Source organism: Drosophila sechellia, unplaced genomic scaffold (genome assembly GCF_004382195.2).
Source record: "Drosophila sechellia strain sech25 unplaced genomic scaffold, ASM438219v1 U_280, whole genome shotgun sequence".
NCBI lineage: Eukaryota > Metazoa > Arthropoda > Insecta > Diptera > Drosophilidae > Drosophila > Drosophila sechellia.
This window is the reverse complement of record NW_022611224.1, coordinates 2012-24585: the sequence shown is the minus strand read 5'-3', so window position 1 is coordinate 24585 and position 22574 is coordinate 2012. Positions and strand designations below refer to the sequence as shown.

General features: G+C 39.2%; 3 non-coding genes and 1 pseudogene across 3 annotated transcripts; all 4 read right to left on the bottom strand.

Annotated features, from left to right (window-relative positions):
- Positions 1 to 2564: 2564 nt before the first annotated feature.
- Positions 2565 to 6503, bottom strand: LOC116803064. Its single transcript, XR_004363350.1, has one exon. It is a non-coding gene; the product is annotated as a large subunit ribosomal RNA (ribosomal RNA).
- A 394-nt stretch (positions 6504 to 6897) lies between these two features.
- Positions 6898 to 7076, bottom strand: LOC116803063. Its single transcript, XR_004363349.1, has one exon. It is a non-coding gene; the product is annotated as a 5.8S ribosomal RNA (ribosomal RNA).
- Positions 7077 to 7763: 687 nt separating this feature from the next.
- On the bottom strand, positions 7764 to 9759 carry LOC116803066. The gene has a single exon (XR_004363351.1). It is a non-coding gene; the product is annotated as a small subunit ribosomal RNA (ribosomal RNA).
- A 7857-nt stretch (positions 9760 to 17616) lies between these two features.
- On the bottom strand, positions 17617 to 21342 carry LOC116803065 (annotated as a pseudogene).
- Between the last annotated feature and the right edge of the window lie 1232 nt (positions 21343 to 22574).

Below are 22574 nucleotides of genomic sequence, written 5' to 3'. Positions count from 1 at the left end.
TTTGGCATCCTGGACTCCTCCATAAACTCAAATCCTACCTCCCAAGCCCCCATTTTACCCTCCTCAAATCCTACACTGAGGGAAGAGCATTCCAAGTCAGATGCGGAAGTGCAATAAGCCTACCCAGACTGATCAGAGCTGGAGTTCCGCAAGGCAGTGTGCTCGGACCAATACTGTACACCCTTTACACCGCAGACCTTCCCATAATCCCCTCCAGGAACCTAACTATAGCGACTTATGCAGATGACACGGCTTTCCTCGCCTCCTCATCCGACCCACGAGAAGCCTCCGAAACAATCCAAAGGCAAATGGACGCGCTACATCCCTGGCTCAGCAGGTGGAACATCGTAGTGAACGCGGAAAAATCTACCCAAACAACATTTGCACTAAGGAGAGGAGACTGCCCACCGGTCACGCTAAACGGAGTCATCATTCCCAACGCACCCGCACCCAAGTACCTAGGACTTACCCTGGACCGCAGGCTCACTTGGCGTCCCCACATCGTCAGCAAACGCATACAGGCCGATGCGCGTCTGAGGCAGATGCATTGGCTTATTGGGAGAGGGTCCAAGCTAAGGCAGAACCACAAAATCCTGGTGTACAAGGCAATTCTCAAGCCCATCTGGACCTACGGGATACAGCTATGGGGCACGGCAAGCCACACGAATCGCCTGCGTATACAGCGGTTCCAGAATAGGTGCTTGAGAATTGCCTGTAATGCGCATCCCTACCACGAGAATGTCGCCATACATAGGGAACTTGGAATCCCACAAGTCGCTGATGAAATCTCCAGGCTCAGCGAGAGATACCTGAAAAGGCTCGAAAACCACCCTAACCACCTCGCCACCAACCTGTTAGACAATAGCCAAACAAGCAGACGTCTCATGAGGAGACACCCTCTCGATCTTCCACAACAATAGACAACACATATAAAACCCGCCACAAATACATGTACAATAGTATCCCTTAAGCTAATGTTCCCCCGCAAAACCATTTAATTATTGTCCACTAGGACAGATTTTAAATAAATAAACGCACGCTAAAGAAAAAAAAAACTAAATTGATGACGAGGTGTTTGGCAACTTGATACAATTCTTTAAAGTCTTTATATCAAAAATTATATGATAGGGACAATATCATATGCGTCACTAAATTGATGACGAGGTGTTTGGCAACTTGACACAATTCATTAGAGTCTGTATATTAATTATATGATAGGGACAATATCATATGCGTCACTAAATTGATGACGAGGTGTTTGGCAACTTGATACAATTCTTTAAAGTCTTTATATCAAAAATTATATAATAAGGACAATATCATATGCGTCACTAAATTGATGACGAGGTGTTTGGCAACTTGACACAATCCATTAAAGTCTTTATATTAATTATATGATAGGGACAATATCATATGCGTCACTAAATTGATGACGAGGTGTTTGGCAACTTGATACAATTCTTTAAAGTCTATATATCAAAAATTATATGATAGGGACAATATCATATGCGTCACTAAATTGATGACGAGGTGTTTGGCAACTTGACACAATTCATTAAAGTCTGTATATTAATTATATGATAGGGACAATATCATATGCGTCACTAAATTGATGACGAGGTGTTTGGCAACTTGATACAATTCTTTAAAGTCTTTATATCAAAAATTATATGATAAGGACAATATCATATGCGTCACTAAATTGATGACGAGGTGTTTGGCAACTTGACACAATCCATTAAAGTCTTTATATTAATTATATGATAGGGACAATATCATATGCGTCACTAAATTGATGACGAGGTGTTTGGCAACTTGATACAATTCTTTAAAGTCTTTATATCAAAAATTATATGATAAGGACAATATCATATGCGTCACTAAATTGATGACGAGGTGTTTGGCAACTTGACACAATTCATTAAAGTCTTTATATTAATTATATGATAGGGACAATATCATATGCGTCACTAAATTGATGACGAGGTGTTTGGCAACTTGACACAATCCATTAAAGTCTTTATATTAATTATATGATAGGGACAATATCATATGCGTCACTAAATTGATGACGAGGTGTTTGGCAACTTGATTCAATTCTTTAAAGTCTTTATATCAAAAATTATATGATAAGGACAATATCATATGCGTCACTAAATTGATGACGAGGTGTTTGGCAACTTGACACAATTCATTAAAGTCTGTATATTAATTATATGATAGGGACAATATCATATGCGTCACTAAATTGATGACGAGGTGTTTGGCAACTTGATACAATTCTTTAAAGTCTTTATATCAAAAATTATATGATAGGGACAATATCATATGCGTCACTAAATTGATGACGAGGTGTTTGGCAACTTGACACAATTCATTAAAGTCTTTATATTAATTATATGATAGGGACAATATCATATGCGTCACTAAATTGATGACGAGGTGTTTGGCAACTTGACACAATCCATTAAAGTCTTTATATTAATTATATGATAGGGACAATATCATATGCGTCACTAAATTGATGACGAGGTGTTTGGCTACAGGAAAAAATCATTTATTTATCGAATCATCAAGCAAAGGATAAGCTTCAGTGGATCGCAGTATGGCAGCTGCTCAACCACTTACAACACCTTGCCTGTTACAAAAGTCGTTTACAATTGATTCTAGGCTTTGTCATTGTATTAAATAATGCTTTTATATGTAACTAGCGCGGCATCAGGTGATCGAAGATCCTCCTAATTTACTATGTTACAAATTACATTGGCATCACATCCATTGTCGTTTATAAAATAAATTATAAACTTTAAATGGTTTAGAAGCCATACAATGCAAATTGCCCCTTATTTATCATTGCAGTCCAGCACGGATACGACCTTAGAGGCGTTCAGGCATAATCCAACGGACGTAGCGTCATACCACTGTTCGCTCGAACAAGTATTGTGCCATTGGTCCGTACCTGCGGTTCCTCTCGTACTACGCAGGAATGCTGTCGCAACAACGTTTTGTCATTAGTAGGGTAAAACTAACCTGTCTCACGACGGTCTAAACCCAGCTCACGTTCCCTTGCATGGGTGAACAATCCAACGCTTGGTGAATTTTGCTTCACAATGATAGGAAGAGCCGACATCGAAGGATCAAAAAGCGACGTCGCTATGAACGCTTGGCCGCCACAAGCCAGTTATCCCTATGGTAACTTTTCTGACACCTCTTGTTAAAAACTCTTTAAACCAAAAGGATCGATAGGCCGAGCTTTTGCTGTCCCTGTGTGTACTGAACACCGAGATCAAGTCAGCATTTGCCCTTTTGCTCTATGTGTGGTTTCTGTCCGCACTGAGCTGGCCTTGGGACACCTCCGTTATTATTTGAGAGATGTACCGCCCCAGTCAAACTCCCTACCTGGCAATGTCCTTGAATTGGATCATACCTGAGTAATTGGAGTTATACCAAATTTTCAAATCAAAAATACATAAATGCATCGTTTTATTAAAGAATTTGTTTGCGATTATATAACAAACTCGTGATACTTTGATCAAGAAGCTTGCATCAAAACCCAATACCATAAGATATAATAAATATATCCGTATAATGGCTAGGAAATGATACACGTTCCATTTAATCAAGTAAGTAAGGAAACAATAAGAGTAGTGGTATTTCATTGACGATACCAAACCGAGGTCTAATATCTCCCACTTATTCTACACCTCTTATGTCTCCTTACACTGCCAGATTAGAGTCAAGCTCAAAAGGGTCTTCTTTCCCCGCTAATTATTCCAAGCCCGTTCCCTTGGCTGTGGTTTCGCTAGATAGTAGATAGGGACAGTAGGAATCTCGTTAATCCATTCATGCGCGTCACTAATTAGATGACGAGGCATTTGGCTACCTTAAGAGAGTCATAGTTACTCCCGCCGTTGACCCGCGCTTACTTGAATTTCTTCACTTTGACATTCAGAGCACTGGGCAGAAATCACATTGTGTCAACACCCGCTAGGGCCATCACAATGCTTTGTTTTAATTAGACAGTCGGATTCCCCAAGTCCGTGCCAGTTCTGAATTGATTGTTAATTGATAATCGTTATAATTGATAAGAACTAATTGGTTTAACCCAAATAGTATTCTTAAAAATTTTAGCAAGAAAGTTCCACAATTGGCTACGTAACTAAACTATCCGGGGAACAAGTAACTAACATAAATGCTAGAAACTCTATTTACCCAGAACGAGCACATAAACCATGTTATTGTTTCCCAATCAAGCCCGACTATCTCAATCTTCAGAGCCAATCCTTATCCCGAAGTTACGGATCTAATTTGCCGACTTCCCTTACCTACATTATTCTATCGACTAGAGACTCTTCACCTTGGAGACCAGCTGCGGATATTGGTACGGCCTGTTGAGAAGTTTGCGTGTCCCCACCATAAATTTTCAAGGTCCGAGGAGAAAATATCGACACAACAGTATATGTCATGCTCTTCTAGCCCATCTACCATATCTCTCTGCGAAAGACTTCCATGGTAGTACGGCTATAAAACAGAAAAGAAAACTCTTCCGATATCTCTCGACGGCTTCTTTATGGTCGTTCCTGTTGCCAGGATGAGCACGAGGCCCATATTTAATAACAAACGGATACTCAACAGGTTACGGAATTGGAACCGTATTCCCTTTCGTTCAAAATTATTCAAGTGTATTATATTCGCTTTGTTTATATAGTTAGGCATTTTTGTTTTACTTGAAAATTTTCGGCTTTCGCCTTGAACTTAGGACCGACTAACTCGTGATCAACCACTGTTCACACGAAACCCTTCTCCACTTCAGTCCTCCAAGGTCTCATTCGATTATTTGCTACTACCACCAAGATCTGTACCAATGGCAGCTCCATGCAGGCTTACGCCAAACACTTCTACGCATACCATTGTACCTTCCTACTCACTAAAGTTTCAAAATTTATATCACAAGTAATATAAATCATCTACTTTAGCGGTAATGTATAGGTATACAACTTAAGCGCCATCCATTTTAAGGGCTAGTTGCTTCGGCAGGTGAGTTGTTACACACTCCTTAGCGGATTTCGACTTCCATGATCACCGTCCTGCTGTTTTAAGCAACCAACGCCTTTCATGGTATCTGCATGAGTTGTTAATTTGGGCACCGTAACATTACGTTTGGTTCATCCCACAGCGCCAGTTCTGCTTACCAAAAGTGGCCCACTGGGCACATTATATCATAACCTTGAACTTCATATCAAGAAAGTTAAGGTTCTTACCCATTTAAAGTTTGAGAATAGGTTAAGATCGTTTCGACCCTAAGGCCTCTAATCATTCGCTTTACCAGATAAGATTATTTTATATAATATTAAAATGCACCAGCTATCCTGAGGGAAACTTCGGAAGGAACCAGCTACTAGATGGTTCGATTGGTCTTTCGCCCCTATACTCAATTCTGACAATCGATTTGCACGTCAGAACTGTTTCGGTCTTCCATCAGGGTTTCCCCTGACTTCAACCTGATCAAGTATAGTTCACCATCTTTCGGGTCACAGCATATATGCTCAAGGTACGTTCCAGTTAGAGGCATAAATAATATAAATATACATTATACATAACTATATAGAACGCCCCGGGATTGTGTTAATTAGCTATAAATAGCTAAAAAACTAATCCCATTATTAGTCAAGTTAATTACGCTATTAGGTTTACATCCCAATAACTTGCACATATGTTAGACTCCTTGGTCCGTGTTTCAAGACGGGTCCCGAAGGTATCCTGAATCTTTCGCATTGTTAATCATACAAGAGCATATAATAAACACAAAAATCAATGATAATTATGCCATTATATAATTCCGAAAAATTAACGCTCTGTAATAATATAAATCTATCAGCACTTTATCAAATTAATAACATTTATTCTGTGTTAAAATGCAAGCAATTTAATTGGAATAAACTATAAGTTATATTTTATGATAAATTTGGGATATGCTAATAGATTACAATGTCCTTATATGGAAAAAATGCACATTATTCTTAATAATATTATTTAAATATTACAATTTTAATGATGAATTTTCGGGCTTAACCTCTAAGCAGTTTCACGTACTGTTTAACTCTCTATTCAGAGTTCTTTTCAACTTTCCCTCACGGTACTTGTTTACTATCGGTCTCATGGTTATATTTAGTTTTAGATGGAGTTTACCACCCACTTAGTGCTGCACTATCAAGCAACACGACTCTTTGGAAACATCATCTAGCAATCATTAACGTTATACGGGCCTGGCACCCTCTATGGGTAAATGGCCTCATTTAAGAAGGACTTAAATCATTAATTTCTCATACTAGAATATTGACGCTCCATACACTGCATCTCACATTTGCCATATAGACAAAGTGACTTAGTGCTGAACTGTTTTCTTTTCGCTCGCCGCTACTAAGAAAATCCTTGTTAGTTTCTTTTCCTCCCCTAATTAATATGCTTAAATTCAGGGGGTAGTCCCATATGAGTTGAGGTTGTATATATAACTATATTTTGCCATAAATTCTTTATATATAAATGATAAAACAATCAATTAAATTCGTTATAAATAGTTCCAATAGTTCTTGTAAGCAAAGTCATTTTTATCCATTTAACGAACCAACGAAGAATAATAACAAAACCAAGATTTTTCTTTTTCCGAATCATTAATAAGAGACAATTCTAGATGAAAAATATTTCAATTTTTTATGCTAGACATTTCTCAGTATTATTTGATTGAAAAAGAAAATATTTCTCTTCGTTTTTCACATTCAAATGTGAGATAATGTTTTTCATTTCTTTTTTAATATTATGAATAAAATCATTATTTAATCCAATAATATACCATATGCTTATAAAAAATTTATAAACAACTTAATTAGCATAGTCTTACAACCCTCAACCATATGTAGTCCAAGCAGCACTATAAAATTAATTAAAGTACATAACAGCATGGACTGCGATATGCGTTCAAAATGTCGATGTTCATGTGTCCTGCAGTTCACACGATGACGCACAGTTTGCTGCGTTCTTCATCGACCCATGAGCCGAGTGATCCACCGCTTAGAGTTTTATAATTCAATTTTATATAATGTCAATATTGTTTTTATTGAAAGAAATTAAAAATACACCATTTTACTGGCATATATCAATTCCTTCAATAAATTTATTTTTATACCTAAAATAAATGTTGCGAAATGTCTTAGTTTCATATAAGCATTATGTATCATAATAATCTGGTTATGGTTTGCTATTTTGGGTGACACATACTGCAAAATTTATATAAAACATTAACCTGATGGATGACAGGTACAAACATTGTATATTTTAGGTTGTTGCATTAGCCAACGTATGCTCATAACATAGATGAACAATACATATTCGCAACGCGTGTATATTATGGTCCATATACACACACACTTATTTTGATTACCACACATTCAAAATTATTTTTATTTTAATTCGACTTCTACTTTCGAATTTAGTTTAGTTTCTTCGATTTCCATTTTCGAGAATTTGTTTTTATAGGAAACGCCGTTGTTGTAGTAAGTACTGCCACAAATACGCACAGCAACATTAATAATGTTAAAGTCTTTTTATGAGGTTGCCAAGCCCCACATATAAAATAAAAGCCATCTTCATTTTATTTTGACTTTAACTTTTGATTCCGTGGAATCATTTTGTAATATTTTTATTTTGGTAAATTGTATTTATTTGTATTATAACAAATATTTATTAACGATAAGGATATTATACAATAATGATCCTTCCGCAGGTTCACCTACGGAAACCTTGTTACGACTTTTACTTCCTCTAAATAATCAAGTTCGGTCAACTTTTGCGAAACAACCGTAACACGCAAGGCGTCACAGTGATCACGTCCGGAGACCTCACTAAATAATTCAATCGGTAGTAGCGACGGGCGGTGTGTACAAAGGGCAGGGACGTAATCAATGCGAGTTAATGACTCACACTTACTGGGAATTCCAAGTTCATGTGAACAGTTTCAGTTCACAATCCCAAGCATGAAAGTGGTTCAGCGGTTTACCCGGACCTCTCGGTCTAGGAAATACACGTTGATACTTTCATTGTAGCGCGCGTGCAGCCCAGGACATCTAAGGGCATCACAGACCTGTTATTGCTCAATCTCATTATTGCTAGACGCAATTTGTCCATTTAAGAAGCTAGTGTCCTTATAATGGGACAAACCAACAGGTACGGCTCCACTTACATAAACACATTCAAACACAATAAACATTTTACTGCCACCATGAATGAAGGCTAACATAAGCTTCAGCACCATAATCCTGAAGATATCTATTTAATATATTTGAGTCTCGTTCGTTATCGGAATTAACCAGACAAATCACTCCACGAACTAAGAACGGCCATGCACCACCACCCATAGATTCGAGAAAGAGCTATCAATCTGTCTTACACACTTATGTTCGGACCTGGTAAGTTTTCCCGTGTTGAGTCAAATTAAGCCGCAGGCTCCACTCCTGGTGGTGCCCTTCCGTCAATTCCTTTAAGTTTCAGCTTTGCAACCATACTTCCCCCGGAGCCCAAAAGCTTTGGTTTCCCGGGAAGCGACTGAGAGAGCCATAAAAGTAGCTACACCCAATTGCTAGCTGGCATCGTTTATGGTTAGAACTAGGGCGGTATCTGATCGCCTTCGAACCTCTAACTTTCGTTCTTGATTAATGAAAACATCTTTGGCAAATGCTTTCGCTTAAGTTAGTCTTACGACGGTCCAAGAATTTCACCTCTCGCGTCGTAATACTAATGCCCCCAAACTGCTTCTATTAATCATTACCTCTTGATCTGAAAACCAATGAAAGCAGAACAGAGGTCTTATTTCATTATCCCATGCACAGAATATTCAGGCATTTGAAGCCTGCTTTAAGCACTCTAATTTGTTCAAAGTAATAGTACCGGCCCACAATAACACTCGTTTAAGAGCACTAGTGCAGGTTTTTAAATAGGAGGAACATATGAAAAAATACAAGTATTTAATCACATATAAGAACTCCACCGGTAATACGCTTACATACATAAAGGTATAGTACTAACCACAATTGTAAGTTGTACTACCCGTATGAAGCACAAGTTCAACTACGAACGTTTTAACCGCAACAACTTTAATATACGCTATTGGAGCTGGAATTACCGCGGCTGCTGGCACCAGACTTGCCCTCCAATTGGTCCTTGTTAAAGGATTTAAAGTGTACTCATTCCAATTACAGGGCCTCGGATATGAGTCCTGTATTGTTATTTTTCGTCACTACCTCCCCGAGCTGGGAGTGGGTAATTTACGCGCCTGCTGCCTTCCTTAGATGTGGTAGCCGTTTCTCAGGCTCCCTCTCCGGAATCGAACCCTGATTCCCCGTTACCCGTTGCAACCATGGTAGTCCTAGATACTACCATCAAAAGTTGATAGGGCAGACATTTGAAAGATCTGTCGTCGGTACAAGACCATACGATCTGCATGTTATCTAGAGTTCAACCAATATAACGATCTTGCGATCGCTTGGTTTTAGCCTAATAAAAGCACATGTCCCATAAGGTTCATGTTTTAATTGCATGTATTAGCTCTAGAATTACCACAGTTATCCAAGTAACTGTTAACGATCTAAGGAACCATAACTGATATAATGAGCCTTTTGCGGTTTCACTTTTAATTCGTGTGTACTTAGACATGCATGGCTTAATCTTTGAGACAAGCATATAACTACTGGCAGGATCAACCAGAATAATGTTTTTCCTTCATATTCCATTCATATTTTTTGAATCGAAATAAGCAATATAATAGATATATAGATTTTTCACTTTATATAATTCCATGATTTTTATTATATTGAATAAAATTCAATATTTCGCCTTTGGGTAAAATTTTAAATATATAAATATAAGTAAAAAATCTATTCGATTACGGCCATTTTTATATAGCATTCGTAATCCATATTTTCATTTTTAATTTATACTTGTTTTACCAATATAACAAGAATTTCATATAATTATTGTAATATATATGTTTCTATAATTTTATCTTTTTATATATACATATTTCATTATAAAATATCATTTTATTTCCAACATACATAATTATTGTATCCACACATGTACAATTTTTGTTTAACCAATATAAATATTAAGTTAAATCATTTGCATTTTGAAGATAAATTTAAAATTTATCTCTTTTCATATATCTCTCTGGTAATATATAACATAAAACCAAGCGCATATGATAATATTTCCACATTTAATATATAATTTTATATTTCTTTCATAAGAATCCATATTTGTATTATACCGTAACGATATAATAATCCAACTATACGGCAGGTAATAAATTAATATTTGCCTGCCTCCAAAAATTAACGATAATATATGGAAACGATTTGTTATTCTATATATAATAGAAACTTGACTTTTGTTTCAACGATATTATCTAAAAAGCGTATATTCCTATTATCCGCGGAGCCAAGTCCCGTGTTCTATAGAACTGAGAAACAAATTTGTACGGATAATAATATACTTTATTTTATGTAACCAATATAAACATAATCCGAAATAAATATTTCGAATAATGCGGGAGGTCGGCAACCACTGCCTACCTATAGTAGTTTTTGAACCCGCTGTCCTCAAAGCGGGTATTTTCAATTCCGTTTGCCACCCAACATACGGTCTATTCTCTTATATATTAAGAGATTATAGGAACATTTCATTTTTTTTCCATTATTCATATATAATATGATTATTTTTTTTTTTATACATATAATAAATATTAATTTTTATATGTTTATTATTTAATTTACTCATATAATTGCCAAATTCATATGAATACATAAGTTTTGAACAATATGAGAGGTCGGCAACCACTGCCTACCTATAGTAGTTTTTGAACCCTCTGTCGTAATTCCGGTCGTTTACACTACTATACCCTCTCACTATAATGGATTTTCTCTATAATACTAAGAGAATGTGGGAATATTTCAGCATTTTTTCCCTTATACATATAATAATTAATCATTTTCATATGTATATTATTTAATTTAATCATATAATTGCCAAAATCATATGAATACATAAGTTTTGAACAATATGAGAGGTCGGCAACCACTGCCTACCTATAGTAGTTTTTGAACCCTCTGTCGTAATTCCGGTCGTTTACACTACTATACCCTCTCACTTAAATGGCTTTTCTCTATAATACTAAGAGAATATGGGAATATCTTAGCATTTTTTCCCATATACATATAATAATTAACCATTTTCATATGTATATTTTTTAATTTACTCATATAATTGCCAAAATCATATAAATACATAAGTTTGAACAATATCAGAGGTCGGCAACGGTCTTTCCTCTATAATACTAAGATAATATGGGAATATTTCATCATTTTTTCCCTTATACATATAATAATTAATCATTTTCATATGTATATTATTTAATTTACTCGTATAATTGTCAAAATCCTATGAACACATAAGAGAATACAATATGAGAGGTCGGCGCAACCATAATATAGTAGTTGATGACGAGGTGTTTGGCAACTTGACACAATCCATTAAAGTCTTTATATTAATTATATGAAAGGGACAATATCATATGCGTCACTAAATTGATGACGAGGTGTTTGGCAACTTGATACAATTCTTTAAAGTCTTTATATCAAAAATTATATGATAGGGACAATATCATATGCGTCACTAAATTGATCAGTCGCGATCGAACACTCGACGAGTGCAGACGTGCCTGCGGATCGACAGCAAATTGTTAGCAAATTGTTAGCAAATTGTTCACAGTTGTAAGTCCCGTTACTTGTGCCCAGCCACTTCGCGTCGCGTGATCTTGTCGCGCGTTTTGATTGGCCCAGCCAACGTACCTAACGGTAGTTCGCACTAACACCATCGCACACCCGAGTGTGCGTGTTATCAGCGCAAAAAACCCAGTGCTCGAAGCAGCGGTATAATTGCAAAGCAGCAGCCACGTGCTGCCTGGCTCACCGGCTTACGGTGCCCAGCTTCCCCCCCCCCCCCCCTCCTCACTCCTTATCAACTTTGGAGAAGATGGACTGGCAGGCCCCCCCGCGCACCCACAAGCTTGGAACAACACCACGCAAAAAGGCTCTGAGAACACGCAAGAGCAGCTCCAGCAGCGAGGGAAGCACCTCGCATACAGAGCCGGGCGAGATAAAGCGAAAACCGGCAAAGAAAGCACAGGGAGAGGAGCTGGAAGATAAGCCAAGCACTAGCGCAGCTCTGCGCAAGAAGCTCGCCAACAACGCCTTCGCTTTACTCTCGACCGAAGAAGACGAGTACGACCAAGAGAGCTCTGATGACGAACCCGGACCTAAAGACGATTCCAAGCCCAAGACCCCCGAGAAACCAAAGCCCACCCCGAAGACCATCAAGCCACCTCCGATTTTTATCCCCGATGTGACCAACATCTCGGCACTCGTCAAGATGATCACGACTCTTGTAGGCCCGAAGAACAATTTTACCTACAAGACCGTGAATGGCAACAACGTACGTGTCATGATGCCGGACAAAGAGTCCTATACAGCTCTGCGTCTCCAACTTGTGGCCCAAAACAAGAGGCATCGGACTTTCCAGCCGAAAGATGAACGTGCATACAAGGTTGTCATCAAAGGACTCCACCACTCCACCGATCGTGAGGAAATCATTGAAGACCTTCGCAGACAAGGGCACGCTGTTAGAGATCTGCACAATCCCATTGGCAGAAGAACTAAAGAACCGCTGGGAATATTCTTCGCCAACCTGGAGCCTTCCAGCAACAACAAAGACGTCTACCAAGTCAAGCGGATCTGCAGGTCGGTAGTAACCATTGAACCGCCGCAGAAGTTCAACGACGTGCCTCAATGCTTCAGGTGCCAAGGATTCGGTCATACACAGCGTTACTGCTTCCTGGAATACCGATGTGTAAAGTGTGGAGGCCCTCACGAATCGAGGGCATGTGAGAAGAGGGAGGACGACAAAGCGTGCTGCTTCCACTGCCAGGCGGACCATCCTGCGTCTTTCAAGGGATGCCCTGCATACAAAAGGGCCAAAGCACTCGCTGCTCCGAAAACAAGGCCCGTCGCTAATGCTAACAAGGCGCCGCCCGTGGCATCACCAAACGTCACCTCTGGCAGGAGCTACCGAGACGCCCTCAACGGAGTGCACGCAGCACCGCAGAATCCCACAACCCCAGTCCAAACCCAAACAGAAACCCCACACTCCGGTCAGATAGAAGCGATGTTCGCTCGCATGGAAGGAATGATGGAAAGGATGATGGAGCGCATGTTCACCCAGATGACACAGCTGGTGGCCACCATTCTCAACAGCAAGTCATGCAACTAAAGCTCCACCTAGTCGTCTGGAATGCGAACGGCCTGCAGAACAGCAAGGCCATAGTCGAGCACCATCTGAAGACCCACCAGATCGATATCCTACTCGTAGCCGAAACCCACTTCTCCCCCAGATCCCACTTTAATATCAGCGGATATGACCTCATCCATGCAGACCATCCTTCTGGCAGAGCACGCGGTGGAGCAGCCATCCTCATCAGGAGCGGTATTCAATACCTAGAGCTGCCCGCGTTTCAGCAAGACTGGGCACAATGTCCTGTCATCAGGATTGTCAGCCCGCAAGGAGATTTAGACATTGGAGCGGTCTACTTTCCCCCCAGATACCGCATAACAGCATCTCACCTCAGTGAGTTCTTCGAGCATTTTGGGCCCCGCTTCATAGCAGCTGGAGATTATAACGCCAAACATTCTTGGTGGGGATCGCGCGCCAACAACCCCAAAGGGAAAACTCTGTTTGGGTACCTGCAACGCCACCGACTGGACTGCCACTCCACTGGCGAGCCCACTCACTGGCCAACGAATCCCCTCAAGACTCCAGACCTACTGGACTTTGCTGTGTCGAAAGGCATAGGGCATGCGAAGATCAGCTGCACAACAAATGCTGATCTCCTGTCAGACCACTGTGCAATAAACGTGCTAATCAACACGCCAGTCCTCAGGAAAACCCCGCTCAGAAGGCTCACTGGAAAATATACCGACGCCGCCAAGTTCGCGTCCTGGATGCTCTCCACCGTCAATCCGAACCCCATCCTCAACACACCCAGGAACATTGATGAAGCTATCGGGAATCTCACCAGGCAGATGCAAAACGCTGCGGAATTCGCAAGCCCACCGCCACCAAAGACTGCGAGAACACCTAGCAGGGACCTCCACCTCTGGTCCCCGGAAATTGCGGCATTCGTGACTGAGAAGAGGCGTCTCAGGAGAGTTTGGTTCTTGACGCGCAATCCAAGAGACAAAACAGCGCTCAATCACGCCACAAAGGAGTTGAAGGACAAGATCTCCAGCCTACGCCAGGACTCCTTCCTCAGATTCCTCGAGGAACTCTCTCCCGGGGACCCAGACCACAATCTGTGGAACGTCACCCGCCACATTAAACGACCAGCCAAAAAGGTTTCCGCAGTGCGCAAAGCAGATGGATCCTGGTGCCTTTCGGATGCTGAAAGAGCAGAAGCTTTCGCCGAACACCTTTACAACGCCTTCTCTCCGTTCGACTGCTGCACTGCCGAAGAACATGCTGAAACAGCCCGGTTTCTCAATAGCCCAAGCTCTCCCGGTCCCCCGTTGGAACCAGTCGACCCTGAGGAAGTTGCGCAGGAGATTGCTCTACTGAAGAACAACAAATCTCCAGGCCTGGATCGTATAGATGCGGCGGCCCTAAAAATGCTCCCATCCCGCTGCACACAAATGCTGGCCAGCATTTACAACAGCTGCTTCCGGCTAGGGTACTTCCCGGAAGAGTGGAAAAGAGCAGAGGTTATTGTCCTCCTCAAGCCTGGTAAGCCTGAAGCCAATCTCGCCTCCTATCGTCCGATTAGTTTGCTGGCAATCCTCTCCAAAATACTCGAAAGAGTATTTTTGCGCAGAGTATTGCCAGTACTGGATGAGGCTGGTTTGATCCCCGATCACCAGTTTGGCTTCAGGCGCTCCCACGGAACACCAGAGCAATGCCACCGGCTAGTCGAACGGATCCTCGAGGCATTCGAGCAAAAGAAATACTGCTGCGCTGTAATGCTCGACGTGAAGCAGGCATTCGACAGAGTTTGGCATCCTGGACTCCTCCATAAACTCAAATCCTACCTCCCAAGCCCCCATTTTACCCTCCTCAAATCCTACACTGAGGGAAGAGCATTCCAAGTCAGATGCGGAAGTGCAATAAGCCTACCCAGACTGATCAGAGCTGGAGTTCCGCAAGGCAGTGTGCTCGGACCAATACTGTACACCCTTTACACCGCAGACCTTCCCATAATCCCCTCCAGGAACCTAACTATAGCGACTTATGCAGATGACACGGCTTTCCTCGCCTCCTCATCCGACCCACGAGAAGCCTCCGAAACAATCCAAAGGCAAATGGACGCGCTACATCCCTGGCTCAGCAGGTGGAACATCGTAGTGAACGCGGAAAAATCTACCCAAACAACATTTGCACTAAGGAGAGGAGACTGCCCACCGGTCACGCTAAACGGAGTCATCATTCCCAACGCACCCGCACCCAAGTACCTAGGACTTACCCTGGACCGCAGGCTCACTTGGCGTCCCCACATCGTCAGCAAACGCATACAGGCCGATGCGCGTCTGAGGCAGATGCATTGGCTTATTGGGAGAGGGTCCAAGCTAAGGCAGAACCACAAAATCCTGGTGTACAAGGCAATTCTCAAGCCCATCTGGACCTACGGGATACAGCTATGGGGCACGGCAAGCCACACGAATCGCCTGCGTATACAGCGGTTCCAGAATAGGTGCTTGAGAATTGCCTGTAATGCGCATCCCTACCACGAGAATGTCGCCATACATAGGGAACTTGGAATCCCACAAGTCGCTGATGAAATCTCCAGGCTCAGCGAGAGATACCTGAAAAGGCTCGAAAACCACCCTAACCACCTCGCCACCAACCTGTTAGACAATAGCCAAACAAGCAGACGTCTCATGAGGAGACACCCTCTCGATCTTCCACAACAATAGACAACACATATAAAACCCGCCACAAATACATGTACAATAGTATCCCTTAAGCTAATGTTCCCCCGCAAAACCATTTAATTATTGTCCACTAGGACAGATTTTAAATAAATAAACGCACGCTAAAGAAAAAAAAAAACTAAATTGATGACGAGGTGTTTGGCAACTTGACACAATTCATTAGAGTCTGTATATTAATTATATGATAGGGACAATATCATATGCGTCACTAAATTGATGACGAGGTGTTTGGCAACTTGATACAATTCTTTAAAGTCTTTATATCAAAAATTATATAATAAGGACAATATCATATGCGTCACTAAATTGATGACGAGGTGTTTGGCAACTTGACACAATCCATTAAAGTCTTTATATTAATTATATGATAGGGACAATATCATATGCGTCACTAAATTGATGACGAGGTGTTTGGCAACTTGATACAATTCTTTAAAGTCTATATATCAAAAATTATATGATAGGGACAATATCATATGCGTCACTAAATTGATGACGAGGTGTTTGGCAACTTGACACAATTCATTAAAGTCTGTATATTAATTATATGATAGGGACAATATCATATGCGTCACTAAATTGATGACGAGGTGTTTGGCAACTTGATACAATTCTTTAAAGTCTTTATATCAAAAATTATATGATAAGGACAATATCATATGCGTCACTAAATTGATGACGAGGTGTTTGGCAACTTGACACAATCCATTAAAGTCTTTATATTAATTATATGATAGGGACAATATCATATGCGTCACTAAATTGATGACGAGGTGTTTGGCAACTTGATACAATTCTTTAAAGTCTTTATATCAAAAATTATATGATAAGGACAATATCATATGCGTCACTAAATTGATGACGAGGTGTTTGGCAACTTGACACAATTCATTAAAGTCTTTATATTAATTATATGATAGGGACAATATCATATGCCGTCACTAAATTGATGACGAGGTGTTTGGCAACTTGACACAATCCATTAAAGTCTTTATATTAATTATATGATAGGGACAATATCATATGCGTCACTAAATTGATGACGAGGTGTTTGGCAACTTGATTCAATTCTTTAAAGTCTTTATATCAAAAATTATATGATAAGGACAATATCATATGCGTCACTAAATTGATGACGAGGTGTTTGGCAACTTGACACAATTCATTAAAGTCTGTATATTAATTATATGATAGGGACAATATCATATGCGTCACTAAATTGATGACGAGGTGTTTGGCAACTTGATACAATTCTTTAAAGTCTTTATATCAAAAAATTATATGATAGGGACAATATCATATGCGTCACTAAATTGATGACGAGGTGTTTGGCAACTTGACACAATTCATTAAAGTCTTTATATTAATTATATGATAGGGACAATATCATATGCGTCACTAAATTGATGACGAGGTGTTTGGCAACTTGACACAATCCATTAAAGTCTTTATATTATTATATGATAGGGACAATATCATATGCGTCACTAAATTGATGACGAGGTGTTTGGCTACAGGAAAAAATCATTTATTATCGAATCATCAAGCAAAGGATAAGCTTCAGTGGATCGCAGTATGGCAGCTGCTCAACCACTTACAACACCTTGCCTGTTACAAAAGTCGTTTACAATTGATTCTAGGCTTTGTCATTGTATTAAATAATGCTTTTATATGTAACTAGCGCGGCATCAGGTGATCGAAGATCCTCCTAATTTACTATGTTACAAATTACATTGGCATCACATCCATTGTCGTTTATAAAATAAATTATAAACTTTAAATGTTTAGAAGCCATACAATGCAAATTGCCCCTTATTTATCATTGCAGTCCAGCACGGATACGACCTTAGAGGCGTTCAGGCATAATCCAACGGACGTAGCGTCATACCACTGTTCGCTCGAACAAGTATTGTGCCATTGTCCGTACCTGCGGTTCCTCTCGTACTACGCAGGAATGCTGTCGCAACAACGTTTTGTCATTAGTAGGGTAAAACTAACCTGTCTCACGACGGTCTAAAACCCAGCTCACGTTCCCTTGCATGGGTGAACAATCCAACGCTTGGTGAATTTTGCTTCACAATGATAGGAAGAGCCGACATCGAAGGATCAAAAAGCGACGTCGCTATGAACGCTTGGCCGCCACAAGCCAGTTATCCCTATGGTAACTTTTTCTGACACCTCTTGTTTAAAAACTCTTTAAACCAAAAGGATCGATAGGCCGAGCTTTTGCTGTCCCTGTGTGTACTGAACACCGAGATCAAGTCAGCATTTGCCCTTTTGCTCTATGTGTGGTTTCTGTCCGCACTGAGCTGGCCTTGGGACACCTCCGTTATTATTGAGAGATGTACCGCCCCAGTCAAACTCCCTACCTGGCAATGTCCTTGAATTGGATCATACCTGAGTAATTGGAGTTATACCAAATTTTCAAATCAAAAATACATAAATGCATCGTTTTATTAAAGAATTTGTTTGCGATTATATAACAAACTCGTGATACTTTGATCAAGAAGCTTGCATCAAAACCCAATACCATATAGATATATATTATTAATGTTTATGTATGAATGGCTAGGAAATGAGGTACACTGTTTCCATTTAATGGACGCTAATGAAGTCATAGTGAAGGATCAATCAACCTTAAGTCATAGTTAGTTGACCCGCGCTTACTTGAATTTCTTCACTTTGACATTCAGAGCACTGGGCAGAAATCACATTGTGTCAACACCCGCTAGGGCCATCACAATGCTTTGTTTTAATTAGACAGTCGGATTCCCCAAGTCCGTGCCAGTTCTGAATTGATTGTTAATTGATAATCGTTATAATTGATAAGAACTAATTGGTTTAACCCAAATAGTATTCTTAAAAATTTTAGCAAGAAAGTTCCACAATTGGCTACGTAACTAAACTATCCGGGGAACAAGTAACTAACATAAATGCTAGAAACTCTATTTACCCAGAACGAGCACATAAACCATGTTATTGTTTCCCAATCAAGCCCGACTATCTCAATCTTCAGAGCCAATCCTTATCCCGAAGTTACGGATCTAATTTGCCGACTTCCCTTACCTACATTATTCTATCGACTAGAGACTCTTCACCTTGGAGACCAGCTGCGGATATTGGTACGGCCTGTTGAGAAGTTTGCGTGTCCCCACCATAAATTTTCAAGGTCCGAGGAGAAAATATCGACACAACAGTCATGCTCTTCTAGCCCATCTACCATATCTCTCTGCGAAAGACTTCCATGGTAGTACGGCTATAAAACAGAAAAGAAAACTCTTCCGATATCTCTCGACGGCTTCTTTATGGTCGTTCCTGTTGCCAGGATGAGCACGAGGCCCATATTTAATAACAAACGGATACTCAACAGGTTACGGAATTGGAACCGTATTCCCTTTCGTTCAAAATTATTCAAGTGTATTATATTCGCTTTGTTTATATAGTTAGGCATTTTTGTTTTACTTGAAAATTTTCGGCTTTCGCCTTGAACTTAGGACCGACTAACTCGTGATCAACCACTGTTCACACGAAACCCTTCTCCACTTCAGTCCTCCAAGGTCTCATTCGATTATTTGCTACTACCACCAAGATCTGTACCAATGGCAGCTCCATGCAGGCTTACGCCAAACACTTCTACGCATACCATTGTACCTTCCTACTCACTAAAGTTTCAAAATTTATATCACAAGTAATATAAATCATCTACTTTAGCGGTAATGTATAGGTATACAACTTAAGCGCCATCCATTTTAAGGGCTAGTTGCTTCGGCAGGTGAGTTGTTACACACTCCTTAGCGGATTTCGACTTCCATGATCACCGTCCTGCTGTTTTAAGCAACCAACGCCTTTCATGGTATCTGCATGAGTTGTTAATTTGGGCACCGTAACATTACGTTTGGTTCATCCCACAGCGCCAGTTCTGCTTACCAAAAGTGGCCCACTGGGCACATTATATCATAACCTTGAACTTCATATCAAGAAAGTTAAGGTTCTTACCCATTTAAAGTTTGAGAATAGGTTAAGATCGTTTCGACCCTAAGGCCTCTAATCATTCGCTTTACCAGATAAGATTATTTTATATAATATTAAAATGCACCAGCTATCCTGAGGGAAACTTCGGAAGGAACCAGCTACTAGATGGTTCGATTGGTCTTTCGCCCTATACTCAATTCTGACAATCGATTTGCACGTCAGAACTGTTTCGGTCTTCCATCAGGGTTTCCCCTGACTTCAACCTGATCAAGTATAGTTCACCATCTTTCGGGTCACAGCATATATGCTCAAGGTACGTTCCAGTTAGAGGCATAAATAATATAAATATACATTATACATAACTATATAGAACGCCCCGGGATTGTGTTAATTAGCTATAAATAGCTAAAAAACTAATCCCATTATTAGTCAAGTTAATTACGCTATTAGGTTTACATCCCAATAACTTGCACATATGTTAGACTCCTTGGTCCGTGTTTCAAGACGGGTCCCGAAGGTATCCTGAATCTTTCGCATTGTTAATCATACAAGAGCATATAATAAACACAAAAATCAATGATAATTATGCCATTATATAATTCCGAAAAATTAACGCTCTGTAATAATATAAATCTATCAGCACTTTATCAAATTAATAACATTTATTCTGTGTTAAAATGCAAGCAATTTAATTGGAATAAACTATAAGTTATATTTTATGATAAATTTGGGATATGCTAATAGATTACAATGTCCTTATATGGAAAAAATGCACATTATTCTTAATAATATTATTTAAATATTACAATTTTAATGATGAATTTTCCATAACGGATATTCAGGTTCATCGGGCTTAACCTCTAAGCAGTTTCACGTACTGTTTAACTCTCTATTCAGAGTTCTTTTCAACTTTCCCTCACGGTACTTGTTTACTATCGGTCTCATGGTTATATTTAGTTTTAGATGGAGTTTACCACCCACTTAGTGCTGCACTATCAAGCAACACGACTCTTTGGAAACATCATCTAGCAATCATTAACGTTATACGGGCCTGGCACCCTCTATGGGTAAATGGCCTCATTTAAGAAGGACTTAAATCATTAATTTCTCATACTAGAATATTGACGCTCCATACACTGCATCTCACATTTGCCATATAGACAAAGTGACTTAGTGCTGAACTGTTTTCTTTTCGCTCGCCGCTACTAAGAAAATCCTTGTTAGTTTCTTTTCCTCCCCTAATTAATATGCTTAAATTCAGGGGGTAGTCCCATATGAGTTGAGGTTGTATATATAACTATATTTTGCCATAAATTCTTTATATATAAATGATAAAACAATCAATTAAATTCGTTATAAATAGTTCCAATAGTTCTTGTAAGCAAAGTCATTTTTATCCATTTAACGAACCAACGAAGAATAATAACAAAACCAAGATTTTTCTTTTTCCGAATCATTAATAAGAGACAATTCTAGATGAAAAATATTTCAATTTTTTATGCTAGACATTTCTCAGTATTATTTGATTGAAAAAGAAAATATTTCTCTTCGTTTTTCACATTCAAATGTGAGATAATGTTTTTCATTTCTTTTTTAATATTATGAATAAAATCATTATTTAATCCAATAATATACCATATGCTTATAAAAAATTTATAAACAACTTAATTAGCTAGTCCTAGCAACCCGTTCAACCACTGTTACTCTCCTAGCAGCAGAGTTCTTTCAACTTTCGCTGCATGACGTACTTGTTATATCGGTCTCATGGTATATTTAGTTTTAGATGGAGTTTACCACCCACTTAGCTGCATACAAGCAACACGACTCTTTGGAAACATCATCTAGCAATCATAACGTTATACGGCTGGCACCCTCTATGGGTAAATGGCCTCCATTTAAAAGGGACTTAAATCATTAATTTCTCATACTAGAATATTGACGCTCCATACACTGCATCTCACATTTGCCATATAGACAAAGTGATAGTGCTGAACTGTTTTCTTTTCGCTCGCCGCTACTAAGAAAATCCTTGTAGTTTCTTTTCCTCCCCTAATATAATATGCTTAAATTCAGGGCGTAGTCCCATATGAGTTAGCGTTGTATATATAAACTATTTTTGCCATAAATTCTTATATATAAATGAATAAAACAATCAATTAAATTCGTTAAAATAGTTCAATATTCTTGTAAGCAAATCATTTTTATCCATTTAACGAACCAACGAAGAATAAAACAAACCAAGATTTTTCCTTTTTCCGAATCATTAATAAGAGACAATCTAGATAAAAATATTTCAATTTTTATGTAGAATTTCTCAGTATTATTTGATTGAAAAAGAAAATATTTCTCTTCGTTTTTCACATTCAAATGTGAGATAATGTTTTTCATTTCTTTTTTAATATTATGAATAAAATCATTATTGAATCAATAATATACCATATGCGCTTATAAAAAATTTATAAACAACTTAATTAGCATAGTCTTACAACCCTCAACCATATGTAGTCCAAGCAGCACTAT